The sequence below is a fragment of the Oculina patagonica genome, chromosome 13, assembly GCF_052425735.1.
Source record: "Oculina patagonica isolate OP01 chromosome 13, crgOcupat, whole genome shotgun sequence".
Classification (NCBI taxonomy): domain Eukaryota; kingdom Metazoa; phylum Cnidaria; class Anthozoa; order Scleractinia; family Oculinidae; genus Oculina; species Oculina patagonica.
The window spans coordinates 11,427,923-11,446,852 of NC_135770.1; the positions used below are offsets into that span (position 1 = coordinate 11,427,923).

At 38.4% G+C, this 18,930-nt stretch overlaps 2 protein-coding genes across 5 annotated transcripts in view; one reads left to right on the top strand and one right to left on the bottom strand.

The window, feature by feature from the left end:
* The window catches only part of LOC144636159 (bone morphogenetic protein 2-like), a 34,747-nt gene extending 30,750 nt beyond the window's left edge, over positions 1-3,997 (bottom strand). For 2 of the 4 annotated variants that reach the window (XM_078495306.1, XM_078495303.1), the window contains exons 1-2: positions 3,858-3,997; positions 90-147 (exon numbers count right to left, since the gene is read on the bottom strand). The gene's annotated coding sequence lies outside the window, so the exon portion shown is untranslated. Of the gene's footprint in view, positions 1-89; positions 148-3,853 lie in introns of all 4 variants that reach the window. The other 2 variants (XM_078495304.1, XM_078495305.1) reach the window with 2 other exon arrangements.
* LOC144636136 (uncharacterized) overlaps positions 1-18,930 on the top strand; it is a 44,560-nt gene that overhangs the window by 3,390 nt on the left and 22,240 nt on the right. The window lies entirely within an intron of this gene.

An 18,930-nucleotide genomic window follows, 5' to 3' on the forward strand; every position in this document is an offset into this window, starting at 1 on the left:
TAAGTGAACCGGTTGGCACATCTCTCCCCTCCCCCTGACTGGTGGAAAATCACTTGCTTGCTTGCCAGTGCCTTCATATATTTGATTACCTTTTCTACTTGGGCTTGTTTGTCCTCAGTTCTTAGTCGAAAGTTCTCTTTAGTAAATCTGAGAAAATACAATATTAGAAAGATACTTGTTGTAGTACCCTTGGATAAGACAGTTGTTCGAGAAAACATCAGAGCATATTAGGAAATGACTACTACCACGTAGTGACAGTTGGTAATCCAGTTAAGCAGACACAACTGGTAATCCAGTTAAGCAAAGTTTGTATTGTTATTTTTGGATTCTTACTTTTTCTAAAAAGATATATAGTTTTCCAAAAAGGCACCGTACATCTTGTTGACAGTATAAGCTTAATATAAGCCGCATCTAAGAATTTACAAAATCTCCGTAAGAAATCCTGTCCTCGCTTTCGAAACCTGGGAGTTAAAAATAGTTTTAGTTTTTGGCCTAGAGTGGCAGTATAGGACGCCAAAGACCATGCAAATTAAAGAAAAAGAGTAGATGGAATAGTTTCAACGTTGGTGCCCTAGTTACTGTGAAGGCGAAGAGTGAAAACCTCAAAGAAAACTGAAAAGACTTGCGATATAGGAAAGGTTTAGAGGTATGAGGTGTAATGAGAAGTATGCATTCGAGACTACGTGTGAGGGATCTGTTAAGATTACTTCATGTTTTATGAGGAAGGATCATAAGTTGGAAGGTTAATTTTAATTTAATTTGCGACTTGCAGCTTTTCATCAGTTCCGCCCTTTCTTTGAAACATGTACTGCCGCTCAGCTCTGGGCCTATTATATACGGGCCTTTTGCAGGATTATTTAACTATATTTACCTTGAAAAAACAAATAAACAGAGCTAAGGGGAAAACAAGACAGAATAGAATACAACGCAAAATAAAATAAAACTCTTAATCCTATTTTCGTATTGCGTGTCGCATTAGACATAATTGTTCCAGAACAGGCCATCTTTAAGTGTTTACCGTTATTTGTGAACAATATACACTGTATACAAGAAGCTTGTTATTTGTCAGCGGAGCTTAACATAAGACTTACGACTTACTAAAGATTCCTGCAGTCGCAAACCATAAACATCTGATCGGAGAAAAAAACATTAAAACAATACAATCATTTTTTTTCCAACCATGTGTCAGGATTAATTTACAATTTTTAATGTCTATATAAAACTAAAATTAGGGTTTAGTTGTGTTCTGAACTTAAATACTGTACTGACTGAATAAATATTGACAGAGAATTAAGACAGGGCGTTGTCCAAGAGCTAAGAAGGTCCATTGGAGAATTATCATTAATCCATTGGAGAAGCTTTTTAAATCTGGCTGCCTATGTCGTAACGTCCAAGTATAGCGGGCAATAGTCATGACTTTTTGTAGTGGAAAGTACACACTTAGAACAATGGGATCGCCAAAGTCGCGCCCAAGAAATAAGCTTGTTTTTTTATCTCTGTGAAATTTTCTGAGTAGCTCGCAAAAAAGACAAATATGCACGCGAGATAGCAAGACAAAAGAATCTATGCAATGTTTAATCCTTGTAATACTTATAGAGGTGCCGTAAAACCGCTACCTGCGGCAAACAGGATTAATAAAACCGAGCAAGGTCACCGCTCGCACTCATTTCATTCTTTCAGTTAATTAAAAAATCCCATGAAAAATTAAACTGTTTTTCAAGGTCAAGATCAGCTTCTCTAGTTCGCGTATATAGCTGCTTTTACGGAGGAGATTTAGGTTATGTTAAGGTTTTTGAACTAGACTAAAGATTGAGAAGTCGAGCACGTCGATCAGTACCCATGCCCCCATGTACCCATGTCAATCTCATAGTGCCAGCAAATTTTTGCAACTTTACGCCACAATACTGGAGTAAAATGTGATGGACTAGCACCCCATTCGGCTGGGGAAAGTATCGATACTTCTATTAAAGTCGCTTCAAACTACATGCAGAAAGTGGAGTTTAGATAACTAATGGCTTGAGAAAAAAAAATTATTATTGAAGAGGTTAAACAGTCCGAGATTAAACACTTGTTTGAAAGATTGCTTTGTTTTCCTCTCTGGCTGGGGTTTAATTGTGAGCCAGTGGCTTTGAGGGATCAATTCTTTGTTAACAGAAGTACGTTTGACTCCGTTCAAGCTGAAGCGCATTTGCGATCAGTTAACAAGAGTGAAAATTTGATTAAGACTGATCTCATCACTCTCTGGCATCAGAAGTTGATTGCATGTTATTACATTATAAAGCAAGGCTTTACGAAGGAGGCTTTGGTGTAACGCCATATACTATTCTTTTTTAGTAGATCTCGATACCTGAGATTTCGCCATCTTTAGAGTAACCCTAATAAAAGTATATTTATAGCACAAGTACGTACATCTGGAGATGCGTCTATCTGTATCACGTGATCAACGTTTTGTGATTCGCTAGCTGATTTAATAGAACTTGTGTAATACAAACTGAAAAGGAGAAATATCTGTTGGGTGTCGTGGTCTACTAAGAAGAGTAGTGCAACACTTACTATAACGCAAGTCACAGAATGTTTCAGGGGAAAGGGGAAGGAGTGAGAACAGCAGGACCCAAAATACAGACAGGCGGGAGGATGAAAACCGCGGGACACAGAACACAATCCTATGCAGGGTGAGAATTGCGGACCCGTAGACTTGAGGGGATGGTATGGTTTGAACTGCAGACACGGGGAATACAGGGATTTCAGTTGGGGGCTGAGGGATGGTGCACGTGGAATGACTGGAGTGTTATAGGAGGGGATTTTTTTCTGCAAGTGTTGAAAGATGTTGCCCATTTGAGTATGTAGTTAGCGATCACTTTTGTCTAATAACCAATTGCAAATTATATACAGATAAAAAAGCTCTGCAAGTATAAATCTATCCCATGCTTTGAAGAACACAGCCAAGCAGGAGCCTGGAAACCCGTTGCATATTCTGTGGTATTCACTGGTCGTATTCCACGGAAGCTTTTCCCGGCTTTCATCAAGGCCTACAAGAATTCCTACTGAAAGCCTAGCCGGCAACGTGCACCTTTTTTTTTCCCTCCGGCTCAGTAAACATATATTGCAAGAAAATGTTCAAACATAAAGGAAGAACCACACAATTCCTGACATTTTATAGTTTAAATCAACGAAAAAACCTGATGCTAGAGTGGGAAAACTTTGTGTAGACGTCGAGGAATATCCCAAACAGCGACCGAAAACACTTTAAACGGTAGCGGGAAACAGCTTTGGGACCTTTGTCACTTTCATGCAAAAAAATATTCTGAGACAAAAATTCGCAATGACTTACCACTGCTAAAACAACGCCAGGACAACTTATTTATGCTGTATTCTGTTGACTGGCTAACCAAAAAGCAGACAGCGGAATCTAAACCGGATACGGTAACATTAAAAGCTTTACAAGTTTCATCATACAAATGTATGATGTATGACAAATAAAACCGCGAATGACTGCACTAATAGTAAAGGTACGTTTCTTAAAATTAGTCAGCGAAAATCTTTTGCCTAGTAGCTTGAATTGCAATTGATACCTTTTTCAGAATTCAAGTTTTGCAATACAGGCACTGTAATATTGACACAATCTAAATATAGCGCCGAAAACAGCGACAAGGTTTTGAACGAGTGGTTTCCTTTCACATAAAAGTAGTACCTGTGCATCGTAAATTGACAAGAATTTCGTAATATTAAACAATTAACAGTTTGACTTGCATAAACCCGTTTACGGCCAAGTTGTAAACTTAAAAAACTTCTCAAAGCAATGCTTGATTCCTTCTAAGAAAATTCGATACAAGTTGACAAGATTTTAACTTACTTACGTTCAGTTCAGTCTCCGGCTGTAGTAAAGACCCCACTCCACTTGCCAAGAAGTTTTTGTGGTCTTTTTGAGCTGCTTTAAATTCATTTTCCTCGGACGAAAGCTTGAATAAGCTGACCATTTGCCTAAAGTTTCCTGAAACAAATTTTCCTTCGCTGCGATGTCTAGCTGTGGGCGGCTGGCGATTAAAATTGGCGGGAAGCACGACGCGGCTGTCCATTTGGGCGGGAAATCAGTTTTGGCGCGAAAGAAAAAGTATTCACTGATGATAATAGGCCTTCGAGTATATTAAGGTCGCGCAGGACCCTTAAGATCATTATGTATGTATTTATTTAAAGAGTAGTCACGAACTGCGACGACTGAAGCCGACAACAAACGAAATATTCATGACAACGTTTTTCTTAAAGTTCTTTGTACAAGTAATTACACGGTATTGTTCTCAGCTTTGCGTACCGTGCGCTGAAACAAAGCGAATTATCATAATTAGATTCACTGCTGCGAATATAGCACACGTCGGTTGTAAACATTGACTCGGAAGGTCTTCGGAAGCGGAAAATCCTGCAATTTTGTGTCCAAGTTTTCTTCGCCGATATAGAATTTCAGGAGATTCGCGAGGAACATGAACTTGGCGCACCCTATTGTGTTATGACAAGAGCGAATTTCGAAATTTCGTTCTCAAGATGAAGATAGCACGTTTCAAAGTTTAGATTTCACATTTTTACTCTCTTAGAAGCAGATAACTTCTAGCAGTTTTTGAAATCGAAAATTTCGTTCTTGTCATAACACAAAAGAGGTTATGATTCATCACTAGGTTATATAATCATTTAACTCGGTGCGCTGTAGTAGCCGAAAACTTGGACACAAAATCGCATTATCTGCAGTAAAACTTTTAAGAACCTGAACATTACAGTAAACGGTCATCTCTCAGTAAAAGGACAATCATGATGTAATTCTATCATCCCTTAATACCCTTGAAAAATTTTAGAGAAATCGATGTTCAAAATGTAGCGAATTAAAGCTTTACAAGATAGCACTCCGTCAAGAAATTTGGCTAATTCAGGAAATTTTGATCGTCAAATGAATAGGAATGCAATTATATTGCCATTTTAGAAATCAGTCAGAATAGAAAGCGCTTTCCTTGTTACTCCGACACAAACCAACAGGAAGCACCTCACGGAATGAAATTTTTGACTTTCCAAATTCCGTTAGAATACGAAAAAAATTAATCAACAAAATCCCTTAATTTTTGATTCGTAAAGAAGAAGAAAGAAGCTATAGAAACATTGTATTGAATGTGGCTTTAAAGACGATTCTTACAACTGTATTCTTCAGATCTTGCACGGAACTTACTGGCTCTGACACATCATTAAGTGTGATGCTTCTCTAGTGTATTTTGAAGCTGTAAAAGGCCCTGCAGTTTAAAACTTGCTACAGTTTGCGCTGGACCCGTCGCGCCAACTCACCATATTTTCCGAGAGAAACGCCTGATTTTAGTCACGTTACATAACAAACTGACCGGCACATAATTATCATCAACAAGCAGTTTAATGTCAAGAAAGAAGGTCATAAACAAGGCAGAACGGATAATTCCTCAGTAAATTGGCTCAGAACTCAGACTGAGTTCAGATCATTATGAAAATCAGTGAAGTAAGCACGTTTCATTTCCTTTGTGCTACTGAGTTTCAGAATTTTAAAAGGCCTAGGTTGTTCAAAGGGTGATAAAAGCGCTGTCTACAAGACAAATTACTATCCAGTAAACAAATGCTAACAAAACCAATGACTTTACATACTGGATTCCAACTGGATAGCCATCTTTTCAGAACAACCGGGGTCATCGATTTAAAGAAATTATGCGTTATTAGCGAAAATTACCTCAATAAAAAAACATGTCTCTCCAATCAAAACTTCGTCAGTGAATGAGTTAGTTTTCTTGTAGCTTCTCTTCAGCTCCACCAAAGATCGAGCCCTGATGTTCAGCCCGGCTGATTAATTATCAAATTGAGCAACTGGTGTAACGTGTGAAACCTCTTTGAATTTCTAATGCATCACAGCTGATTCAAAACGGCTCTGTACCAAATGAGTCCTCTTTTATTGCATTGGTTACGTGTACATCAGCGGTGGTGAAGTCAATATTTGAGCCCAGCTGCACTATCCTTACGTTGAATGAATTCTTACAAGTGCGGAAACGCTGAGAGTTGCGGTCAGCTATTTGTAAGTGTTAGTAAAACTAAATAGCGTGATTAGAACCTACTTGATTGAATCTTACTCACTTAATCTAGTCATTTCCTGAGCGGATAAGAGACACTCTAAACAACATGCAAGAAGAAATCGCTCAACTGAAACGAGTTCATTTCTTGCATGAAGAAGTCACGTTATTACATAACAACTTAGTGTTTGATATCCCCGGCCCCAGTCAAAAGGACGAACGTAAATGTCTAACGGTCTCTAACGGCAGTATTGGTTAGTAAGTCCACGGCTAAAGCCCCATCCCCCAGATAAGTACATCAGTATTCTGGTAACAAAACTTAATATTTCGTTTATAATCCCCCTCTTCTCCCCAGCCCACGGATTAAAGCCCCCCCCCCCCCCCACCCCCAGGCAACAGCTAAATGTAAACACAAATTGAAACTCAGTGTCACTCGGTAAGTTACATAGATGTTTAAACGAGTTAACTAATTAATATTACGTTGATGATTACGAAATTCTATGTATTAAAAAGATTTTATGGTATTTAAGAAAACAAGAAAAACGAGTCAAAATTAGAAAATGTAGTATCTTTTACTACATTAAATTTTCATTTTTTTCTCAATGTCAAAAAAGGTTCAGTTGCTCGATGTCCGAAGTTCTAACGTTTTAGCACATTTCAGTGAAGACTACTGTTTCAATTCGATGTGCTTATTCAAGATCCCTCTCGAATACCCACAATACCCGTATCACCGTGACGTCAGTTTGCACAGACATCCTCGAACGTAACTGCGGAACCTAACAGCCATTGCAATATTTATGTCAGATGACCATTTCAGCCCCCACTTCGAGTTAAAGTGTACCAGACCGTAATTACGAAAACTTGCGGTTTTTTGAGTGGTGTTTTGCACTTTGTTATGAGCGAAATGGCGTCAACACATTAGATCGAATTTACACGGTTATTTAAGCTGATTGTTTGCTTTCCAAATTGAGTTATAATATTGACTTGTAGCTGGATGCCACTGTGAAAAAAGGGGACTTAAATATCAGATTCAAAAAAGAGCCTTAGAAGTTCGTGAAATAAGTTAACAAGGTCCACCGCTTAATACATGCCCGGGAAGTTCAGGTATTTTAATAGGGCTGACTCACCATCAATTATTTTCTACAAGACGTTCCGGATACACAATCTCGACCGCTGTCAAACGTCTTACGCAGTTTTTCATTAAATTGGGATGATCACGAGTATAGGATATATAAAATAGTTGCTGGGTGTAAAATATTTTCATTTCTCTCAAATAAACGCGTTTCTGTAATTTGTAAATGACAAGTCCGATTTTCCCTTTTCAAACACGTAGAACGTTTATCGGTCATTGAACAGTGTAAATGATAACCTTCTTATTGCTTTTGAAGTATTTTTTGGCACAGTTCTGTCCTATGACCGCGGTCAAGATACAATCAAACATGCAAGAAAAGTGAAACTTATAAACTCAGCGCGCCAGGCGATTTAGTTTTCTCAGCTAATCAACTAAAGGCAAGAAAAATCTTTCTTGGGTGGAATGGAATTAGGACAAACATTGCCAAGAAAAGCTGGGATTCACATATAGTGTTCTTAAAACACAACTTTTCTAACACAATTTCTGGTGCAATTTAAGACACGTGTTTCCGGCAGTATTATTTGTGTAAAAAAAAAAAAAACTGAAAAACTGTTTGTGAGCGGGTTCATCCTAGCAAGTGCATATTTTGCTTTTCACTATCGTTCTTTTGACGGTAGATTTAGCGTTGACTTCGCAGTAGATTAATCCCAATTTTATCACCTAAATACTAGTTCATTCTGCCTTCATTCGTTCTGTTAAATAGGTAGTAAACTACCCCTCTTTTTTCTACCCTAAAGAAGCGGAAAAATACGATAACGTCATGGTTACGGTGAACAAGAGAAGCGGTGCGCGGCAAAATTGTCAACACGCTTGACTTGGGAGAAAAAGCGACCATAGCCCTGGACCAAAAGTATTAAAATTACAACTTTTAAGGGAATTCATAAAACAGTATCTTATTGTAAGTCGTTTCATTGTTAACAGCTAACAAAAATTGCACTAAAAGGAGAGCAACTTCAATCGTTGACGGCAATGAAGTGACGCAAAACATTACAAGTGTCTAACATATTTTCACAACGTAAAGTATGTAGGTTGTGTGGCAAGCTTTTCAGTTCTTTCATTACCAGAGTTTCATACAGTGTTTAGACAAGTTCTACATCCGTGTACACAAATCTTGTGGCTTTCTTAGTGGTGTTACGGTAGCCCACCACTTCAATTAATCCCTCACAGCCAACCCTCGCTGCTATGTAGGGGTGTCGAATGGTAAATGCGAGACTTTTCGAGAAGGCGAGACTGATATCTTTTCTGCGAGCCCGAGACCTTTTTAGCCTTGCAAAGAAAATCAAGACTTCGAGAAGGCGTCAGAGAAAAATCGAGACGACGAGACCCCTGAAATTTGGCTAAAATTTTGCGAGACACGCATTTATTAAACCCATGTAGGACAACCCGAACCCTGTATGTGTGTGTGTGTGTGTGTGTGTTTGTGTGACGACTTCAGTCATAGTGTGCATGGTTTTGGCCATGGTTTTAGTTTGAATTTCCTGTACGTGATTCTTTGAGAAACTGGTTCACGCTGAACCTAATTCCAGAAGCGAGTGTACATGATCAGAACATTGCTTATTGAATATGCTAACAAAACCGAACATTAGCAGTAAAAAAATTGTTCTGTCTCACCCGTCCCTTCGATTTCAAACTTGTCTCCAATCGGCACCTTATGTCTTCCGCACCGAACGACTTCTGTGCTCCAAAAATCGCTCCAAAGCCTGATAAAGATATACAGTGAAAGACTTCGAAAACAGTGTAAACGCCGTGGAATTTGTAATAGTTACTGCGGCGTCTATGACACAGCATTTCTGGCATTTTTTATGCTGTACTGAAACAGAAGCAATACTGAATCATTGACAAATATGACAGTTTAAGTGCGACTTTCTCCAAAAATCAACTAATATCGCCTTCGCCGCCCAAATGAAAATCACCATTTTGCCCAGATAGTCTAGTGAGAAACCAAACGGACTGCAGTTAGTTTTTTAATACAGCTTCTCGAGAAATCAAAAAAACCCAGCCTCCGTTGACTATAGCCCCTTTTATATTTATAATTATTTTAATGAGCGAAAAAAATGGACAAAGGAAAGGAAGAGGAGCTAAAAATTAGACACTCTAGGAAAAAACAAAGGTTTTCCCGCCCAGCCGCACCCAAAAATATTTTACCTATCATGAGGTTGCCCGCGAGCTGGGTGCTTACACCCAGGAAAAAAAGGCAATATTCCTTTCTGCTCTAAACATGAATGTATCACCAGACATCAGAAGAACAAAGTGCCATTAAGATCTTTTTTTCATCACCCACAGAGGAGAGTATGACTGGGCACAGCAAGGGAATATTTCCACAAAGATAATCCTCAAAAACAAGCAACCACATGCCCCTACTTTCACAACGTTCGTACCAAAGTAATAATATATACAGCCGACAAAAAAAACAAACAGAAAAAGCCAGACTCCACCTCCCACTCCATACAGCGGCCCACCTCCCCCCTCTTTCTAGAGCGATAAGGGCCGCCAGGGGGAAAAAGCCCAGACCCCCAAAAAGAAAGAAATCAGAGGAGACAGGGGAGAAACCACAGACTCCGCCCCCACCCCAGAAAGCCTCCTCTTCGCCGCCCCTCCTCCGTGTATAGATAACGAAACTCAAGGACAAACGAGGTGAGAAAAAAAAGGGAAGAGGGGGCCGCAGACATTAAAAAAAAATGGAAAAAAGGCATAAAAAGAGGAAATAAAAAACAATCTAAACATATTTATTTCGCAAATAAAGTACAAACAAACGTTTTTCACTGATGATATACCTTGACGATGTGTTCCATCGCTTGCATATAAACTCGAGCGTTCCCCCTGAGTTTCCACTTTTGTTTACCATCATTGCCCCCTGGAAATTAATGGACAGAAATCGATGAGATTTTTGGTAATTTGTCCAGGTATTTTAAGAGTGTTTTGAACCGCTCGGGGTTTTGGGGGTTCCATTATCCCCGTTACTGAAATCCCGTACCCTCCCCCCCCCCCCACCCCCTCGAGGTGTGTGCACGTCTTTTGTTTCCATGTCAAATAAAGCAGCTACACGTAAGACCAGTATGGAAACTTTAGAAAAGGCTATTTTTGCATTTTTCTTCCGAATTTTTCTTTCATTTGACTCACAACACTTTCTCCTCGTTCGACGACAGTGGAGGAGTCCCGATTTTGACAGCTTCTCTCCGGAATTGAACACAAAATTCCCTGCGTGATCTGCACAACCTATGGAAACAGAAGGAAAATAGACGGTCGCTCAAGACAAGAAGAGTGAGACGTCACTACCTGATCCAACGGGATGTCCCCAACTTGAAAAGATTATCCCTAGCTCCACGACGGACATTCCTCTGACGATTTTATGCTTTGTATCTTTGAGGGACCCTACACTTTAGTTCCTCTTGTCCAGCCGAACAGTCAGTATCTCAATAAGTGTAAAATGACCGAAACCTCTCCCCAAGAAACTCCCAGAGTATTTGTGTTTAGTAGAAAGTAATTTCTCGTAGTATTGCTGCGATCAAAGGAGAATCTCCGCAAAAAGGAAAGTTGTACCGATGAAGTGAAGATAAGATATCAAAATAAAAATAATTATAAAAATTCAGTCGAAAATGAAGAGATGAAATATGCGTTAAAATCTGGCGTATCATCGAAGCTCAGCCCTGAAACGAATTTGGGGAGAAAATATAGAATTTACATAGACTCTTATTTTTATTCTATACCATAAAATTTTAAAATCCTCAGTATACCTTAATTATTCTATGCCGAGACAATTCTCCCCAATAATTTTGTGCTATATAAAGGAAAAAAGGAAAACGGGAGAAAAAAGGAAACAACAAGCATCAACAAAAAACGGCAACACGTCGCCGACTTATTTTAATTGTTGCGTTGTTTCTGATCACGCAAAAAATAAACCAAAAATATTGACTCGTATACGTAAAAAAAAATGAATAAATGCTTTCTATCGACCGGTTTATAAGATCAGAAAAACACAGGACAAACCACTAGAGTGATAAGAACGTGTAGAGATCACGCAAAGGTTCCAGAAATGGCGAAGCGAAAAAATTTGCCACCGAAAATCACCATATAACATTTTTAGGGTACGATCAAGAGCGCAAACATGAGAAAAGCTACCCTTCACGCAATTGCTGTCACGCAAAAACGGAAACGGAAATAGTGATAAATACAGGCCAAAGCGGGCCACTAAAAACCTTTCCCCAGAGATTTTTAGATATCTATAGATAATGTTATTACCCATAAAAATTGTTTTACAATTTTAAGTTATCGCACAAGAAAAATATGATTTACTGATCGCTCGCACCAGCATTTTGCCTTTGGATTTATCCCCGTTCAGGTAAAAATTCCGATTTTTTGCGCCAGACAAAAGAAAAAATCAAAAACAGCTGCTGTATAACGCGAGGCGAAACTTTCAAAAAAATCAGTCAACCGGAATGAAGATGGGGCAAAATCTTTTGCATTTTGCGAAAGGAAGTGATAGGAAAAACTAGCTATGTCCGTTTGTCTCACCAGGACCACTAGAGGAAAATATGAGCGAAATCGTTTATTCCATTTGTCCGCTGTCTGGTTGATAATTCTAGAAAGTCGCACTTAAGGACTTTGTTTTGACTGTTAAAAAATAGCTTCACTTCGCCAGTCGCCGTTAATCGTTTTTCCATTGTACCACTGATCATGAGACCCTCCCTTTTGAGTGCTAACCATTTTCTCATTTGTCGGTTTATGAATAGCTCAGATGAAGTGATTTGACTCTTCTCTCTTAACCTATTGAGATCCTCAGTTACGTATCGACGCCTTAACAAGTATTTTGTTGCATTGCCAGGAGACCTTTACAGCTGAAGGCCAAATCGCCTACCAGCACGTTTTAGCAGCTTGATTGTATGGGATTGTAATTATACTCTTTTTTATTTAAATTTCCTAGATCACGTACCAAGCTAAAAAGAATTTGTTGGTGCCCCCCCCCCCCCGCCAGGGCACCCCCCTTATATATGCTATAGATGTATTAAAAAAAAAAACAGTTTGGTTGCAGGGGACCACGCAACGAAGAAAAAACTGCTTGGCTTGTCTGCTGCCGGATCTCTTGTTCAAGAAATACTCGTACCAGACGTCACTCTAAGTGCTTATAAAACCAAATTGATTGCAAGGCTGGTACAACGGCAGGAGGGTAAGATTTATTGGCCAATATTTCAACTAGCAGAGCTAGTCTTCTTCAGGGTCAGTACTATAATATAAGGAAAATAACGGCTCTAAATTTGAATTGTTTTCCGCGTTCTACATGTTTATATATCTTGTCACCGTATATCTTTATATAGCTTGTATTAGTATCAGTGACAAATACTACATCGTGAATGAAATCATCCAAATTAAAAATATTGATTTGTAGCTGGATATCTTGTTAAAAAAGGTGACTTTGATATTACACCAGAACCAAGAAATTCGTGAAATTAACACGGTTGGCCGCTCAATACATTCCCGGGAAGTTTTGGTATTTTAATAGGCTTGCCAACCGCTTTTCTTTAGGCAAATTAATCCTACAAGACGTTCCGGATACACAATCTCGATCGCCGTCAAACGTCTTAGGCATTTTTTATTTTTAATTTGTATTAATTTATTCAAAATGAAGTATAGTTGAAGCACGAGTAAGGATATATAAAATAGCTGCATAGTGTAAGAATATGCTCATCTCTCTCAAGAAAAAGTTTCAGCCAGCCAACTGAAAGCAAGATGAATCCCTTCTTTGGAAAAAAAGAAATATAAAAAACTGGGATCTTTGTTGACTTGCTTCAGCATTATTTGTGTTAAAAACTGTGCATATTTTGCTTTTTACTATCGTTCTTTTGCATGAATCAGCACTGATCCAACAGTAGATTATTCATAACTATAACACCTAAATGCCTGTTCATGATGCCTTCCTCTCTTCTCCTTAACGAAAAGAGACTATAGGACCGTAAGCAGACCTTTGGTATAGACGAGGCAAGATCTTGCTAATAGGTTCTGGGGACATGCCCTCCAGAAAATGTGGCTAGAAGCTCTGAAACTCTTTTGTAAACATTTTTCATATAAAGGTATTTCTTGAAAATAAATCTCTTGCTAGTTACAGCCCTGGACAACCCTTCTTTTTTCTACCCTAAAGGAGGCAGAAAAATGAGAAAACTTCACAGTTACGGTGGACAAAAGAGAGACTAGTCTGCTGAAGTTTCCGGGTTGGGAGAAAGCGGCGCTATACGTGCGACAGAACCAGCGGACACGTTTAGGAAGAAAAAGCGATCATAAGTATTTAAACTACAACTTCTAAAATGACTCATAAAAATAAATCGATCTTCTCTTCCAGTATCGACAGCTACCAGACATTTAGTACACTTAAAGGAAAGCAATGTTTGAAAAAACTTTAATCGCTGACTTTAAAGAGACGTTAAACTTTACGAGTATCGCAGAAGTATTTACACAACGCACTGTAGGTTGTGGTGCAAGCTTTTCAGTTCTTGCATTGCCGGATTATTGTCATACAGCTTTTAGGCAAGTTCTACATCCGTCTACACGAAGCTTGTGGCGTTCCCAGATGGTGTTAAAGTAACCCACCAATTCAACTTCCATCCCTCACAACCGATCCTCACTGTTAGTAGGGTAACCCGCACCCTATTTTGTGTGTGGCAGCAATATTGTGCATAGTTTTAGTTCAAATTTCCTGTACGTTTCCACTGAGAGACTGGTTAACGCTAAACGTAATTCAAAAGCGAGTGCACATGATCGGAGCATTGCTTATTGAATATGCTAACAAAAGAAACATAAAAAGTTTTGTAGTCACTAGAACTAAAGTAAAAATAAAAAATTGCCCTGTCTCATCCGTCCCTTCGATTTCAAACTTGTCTCCAATTGGCAACTTATGTGTTTCGCACCGAACGACTTCTGTGCTCCTATGCCTGATAAAGATATAGAGTACAGGACTTCGAAAACATCGTTAACACTGTGGAATTTGTAATTGTTACTACGGCGTCTATGACACAGCATTTCGGGCATTTTTCAAGAAGGCCGTCACTCTGTACTTAATAAACTGAAGCAATACTGAATATGATGAGTGGCAAAAATGACAAGTTTAAGGATTTTGTTATGACGGATAAAAAATAGCTACACTTTGTCAGTTACATAAATTTTTTCCATTGTACCACTGATCATGAGACCCTCCCTTTTGGATGCTAACCATTTCCTCATTTGTCGGTTTATGAATAGCTCAGATGAAGTGATTTGACTCTTCTCTCTTAACCCATTGAGATCCTCAGTTAGGTATCGACGCCCTGACAGTACAAGTATTTTGTTGCCGGAAGACCTTTACAGTTGAAGACAGAATTGTCTACCAGCACGTTCAACCTTCTCGATTGTATGGGGTTGTAATTGTAATGTTTTAAAATTCTTATATTACGTACCAAGCTAGAAATAGTTTGTTAGTGCCCAACCCCCTCCCCCCTTGTGCGGGGGTAACTCCGTTATATATGCTATTTATGTATGTGTAGCGACAAAGGGTATGATTTTTACCAGCCGTTTTTGGGTCTGACACGAATAGAGTAATTATTGTGACCATTTTGGATTTAGATGGGATATGGTTTTTGCACTCTTGTCAGCACTTAGGTATAATTTTGTGAAGAAACTATTTTTATGATGTTGTTATAATATTCGCCACTTGAAAAAGGAGTACGATTTAAAAACGTTGGGAATTTGAAGCCCTTGTCAAGTGTGCACGCAAACCGAAGCAGTTCCCGGGTACTGATGATGATGATGATGATGACATTATGGATTTTGGGTTTTGGAGACAGTTCTTAAATAGAGTAGGAAAAATTGCATATTTTGGTCTAAAAAAGGGAAAGGTTTTTGTGTGCACCACAGCCCCTCCCCGCTGGGGGAGGTTGGGGGCAGGAGGGCGGTTGTGCAGAAAAAATCCTTTCCCTTTTTCAGACCAAAGTGAAAGTGATTAGATATCAGTATTCTTTATTCTCCTTACGGCGGGTAAAGATGTTTCCAAGAATTGACAATGAACGATAACAGCAATATACTAACAAATATCAAATACTTTGGAAGGAGCCGACAAGAACGAGTTATTTTTATATTTCTATTTTTAATTCTTGTAGACCATTGTTCCATAGATATTTTTAAATTGAATATATTTTCTCATCTGTATTTTTATCTCGCTTTGAAGGGATAGGGCCACCAGTTCACCAGTCTTTAGCTGTAAAGTGTTTATCTCTCATGTGAAATAAAGTTATTACTATTTTTTTCATGATAACTTTGACCGTGTGACATTGATTATACTATTTGTTGTTAAAGTGATTACGAAATTCTATGCGGTTATCGAGAAGATTTAAGTGGCAGTTTCTCTTAAAGCGGTCCATCGCATTTCGGGTTCGGAAAAAAGTTTTCCCTCAAACTTTGCCCAGTGAACTATCTTAGGTTGTAAGTAAATGCAACGACTTTAGTTTTTGGAAATACGTTAAAATATATTTTTTAGAGCTCTCAACAGTGAAGGCTGCAAAAGGCCTAATTTTGAGCTTGGTCAGAACGAGAAATTTCATAAGTTGACGAGCTCGCCGCTCAAAAACAACCAAACGCACCAAATTATTATTATTATTCCTAAGTTAAGTGGTCCTTCAAAGGTTGGAAACGCATGTTAATTTTGATACATTCTGATTTACGGGTCCGTGAAAATTTAAATATCAGCAACCGTTAGATCGCTTTTTGTAAACATGCAAAAGTATGGTGTCTCCGCCGGCCTTTATTTCACGAGTCCAGACCAGACCATTCTAAATTCCAACTGAATCCTACTAAACAGATGTTAGGAAGCATAGAAATATAAAAATACCTTGCACTTTTTATCTTCCTTTGCCACAGCGACTTCGAACATTTCGTGCTTATGCGAGTATTTTATACACATTATGCAAATGAGCTTACTTACTCGCATAAGCACGAAATGTTCGAAGTCGCTGTGGCAAAGGAAGATAAAAAGTGCAAGGTATTTTTATATTTCTATGCTTCCTAACATCTGTTTAGTAGGATTTAGTTGGAATTTAGAATGGTCTGGTCTGGACTCGTGAAATAAAGGCCGGCGAAGACACCATACTTTTGCATGTTTACAAAAAGCGATCTAACGGTTGCTGATATTTAAATTTTCACGGACCCGTAAATCAAAATGTATCAAAATTAACATGCGTTTCCAACCTTTGAAGGACCACTTAACTTAGGAATAATAATAATAATTTGGTGCGTTTGGTTGTTTTTGAGCGGCGAGCTCGTCAACTTATGAAATTTCTCGTTCTGGCCAAGCTCAAAATTAGGCCTTTTGCAGCCTTCACTGTTGAGAGCTCTAAAAAATATATTTTAACGTATTTCCAAAAACTAAAGTCGTTGCATTTACTTACAACCTAAGATAGTTCACTGGGCAAAGGTTGAGGGAAAACTTTTTTCCGAACCCGAAATGCGATGGACCGCTTTAAGAGAAACTGCCACTTAACTGTATTTTCAAAAACAAGAAGAACGAGTCAAAATTAGATAATGTACTTCCTTTTACTACATTCAATTCTCATTTTTGAAAGTAGCTCAGTTGCTAGATCTTCCAGCAACGTTTTAGCACCTTTTAGAAAACACTCTTTCAACGTACTTAAAGATATATCCGAGACCCCTCTCAAATAGGGTCACCGTGAGGTCAATTTACGAGGAAAAATCTTTGAACTGCGACCCAACTGAAAAAGTAAATTTGTTAGATGACTTTTTCAGTCCCCACTCCAGGTTAAGGTGTACCAGACCGCACTTACGAAAACTTCACACGTAAAAGTACTTGTAGTTTTCTGAGTGATGTTTTTGTAGCAATAACCCGGAGCGAAACGGTGTCAACACGTGAGATCGAATTCGTTCAGACGATGATTTGTACCCGGATATCATTGTGAAGAAATGGAACTTTAATATTACACCAGCATAAAAACAAGCTTTAGAAGTTCGTGAAGTTAATATGGTCCGCCGCTTAGCACATAACGGGAACAATTTTTTAGACAAATAATCCTACGTACAAGACAAAAGATACAAACGTCTTCGGCAGTTTTAATTTTCTTTGGATGATTTTATTCACGATGAAGTATTGTTGAAGAACGTGTAAGGATCATATAAAATAGTTGCTGATTGTAAAAAATTATTTTCATTTCGCTCAAATGAAAAGAGTCTCTTTATACTTTTTAAACAACAAGTCTCCATTTCCCTTTTCAAACACGTAGAACGTTGTCTAGTGAAGTTCCAGTTAAGCAACACTAAAGGACACAAGTAAAGTATCGAACTTTGAACAGTGAAAATATAAATTTATCTTTGAAGAATCTTATATTATCATTTTCTGGCAAATTTTGTCGTTTGATTGTGATCAAGATACAATCTAACATGGGTGAAAAGCGAAAGTTTTTGAATTCAGCACGCCAAGCGATTTATTTCCATTAGCTAACCAACTGCCGGAAGGCAAGATAAATCCGTTTTTGGTCAGAAGGCTTAAGAAAAAAAAAATGAGAGATAAACTATAGGATATATAGTGTTATAAATTCATTTTTTCTTACAAATCTCCGGTGCTTGAGTATTGTTTGTGTGAAAAACTGTTTATGAGCAGCCAGGTTCATGCATCCTAGCACGTGCATATGTTGCTTTTCAATATATTGTTCGTTTCATTGATTTAGCAAGGATCCAGCAGTATATCCTAGCTACCTCCAGTTCATGCTGTTTTTATCTCTTATGGTTATTTTCAATTGCACGGCTAAATTTCCATATGAAAATAAAGACAACAACATTTTCCATGCGCTAATTAGAGCATGGGCGCTTATTCACAGGAAATACGGTAATGCACAAAACAGAATGCGCAAGCACATGGAGATAGAAAAAAACTGGAAATGACTTTACAAAAAACTGTTCTCCTACATATATATTGATCGGAAGGGGTAGTTGAAGCTTAAAAGATCGCAAATAAAGTGGGAATAGAAATTGATTTTACCAGTACTTATATCCCTATTTTTTTAAGAGGGGCAGGAGGCGCTTATTCCGGAATGGGGGCTTGTTTGCTATTTTGGCCAAGGGTGTGAGAGTTTATTCAAAGAAATATACGTTTGCTAAAGTTTCCGTGTTAGCAGAACCAGCACTGCTGCCTGCGACAGCTGCCGAGTGTGATGAAAACCTGGACACGTTTGAGAGAAAAGCGACCACCCCAAACGACCCAAAGTATGATTAAAATAAATTTAAAAAAAAAAATCATAAAAACATTATCTCAATTTTAAGTCACTTTTCTTTTTTTTCGTCAGGATATATAGCCACCAAAAGTTGCAGTTAAAGGAGAGTAACGTCTTGTGAGAACTTCAATCGCTATTTTAGAGTGACGTTAAGCATTACGAGTATCAAATGTATTTTCACACAATATTGTACGTTGTGGTGCATGCTTTCAGGTTTTGCATTAACGGAGTGTCAAACAGGACTTTTAGATAAGTTCTATATCCGTCTAAGCGAAGCTCCCAGTTGGTCAGTTACGGTAGCCCACCACTTAATTTTCCATCTCACACAACCGACGCTCACTGTTATGTAGGGCAACTCGCCCCCTATATTGATGTGTGCATGTGCAGCCATATTGTGCAGAATTTTAGTTCGAATTTCCTGTACGTATGCACTGAGAGATGAGCTAAAGCTAAACGTAATTCATGATGGGAACATTGCTTATTGAAAATGCTAACAAAA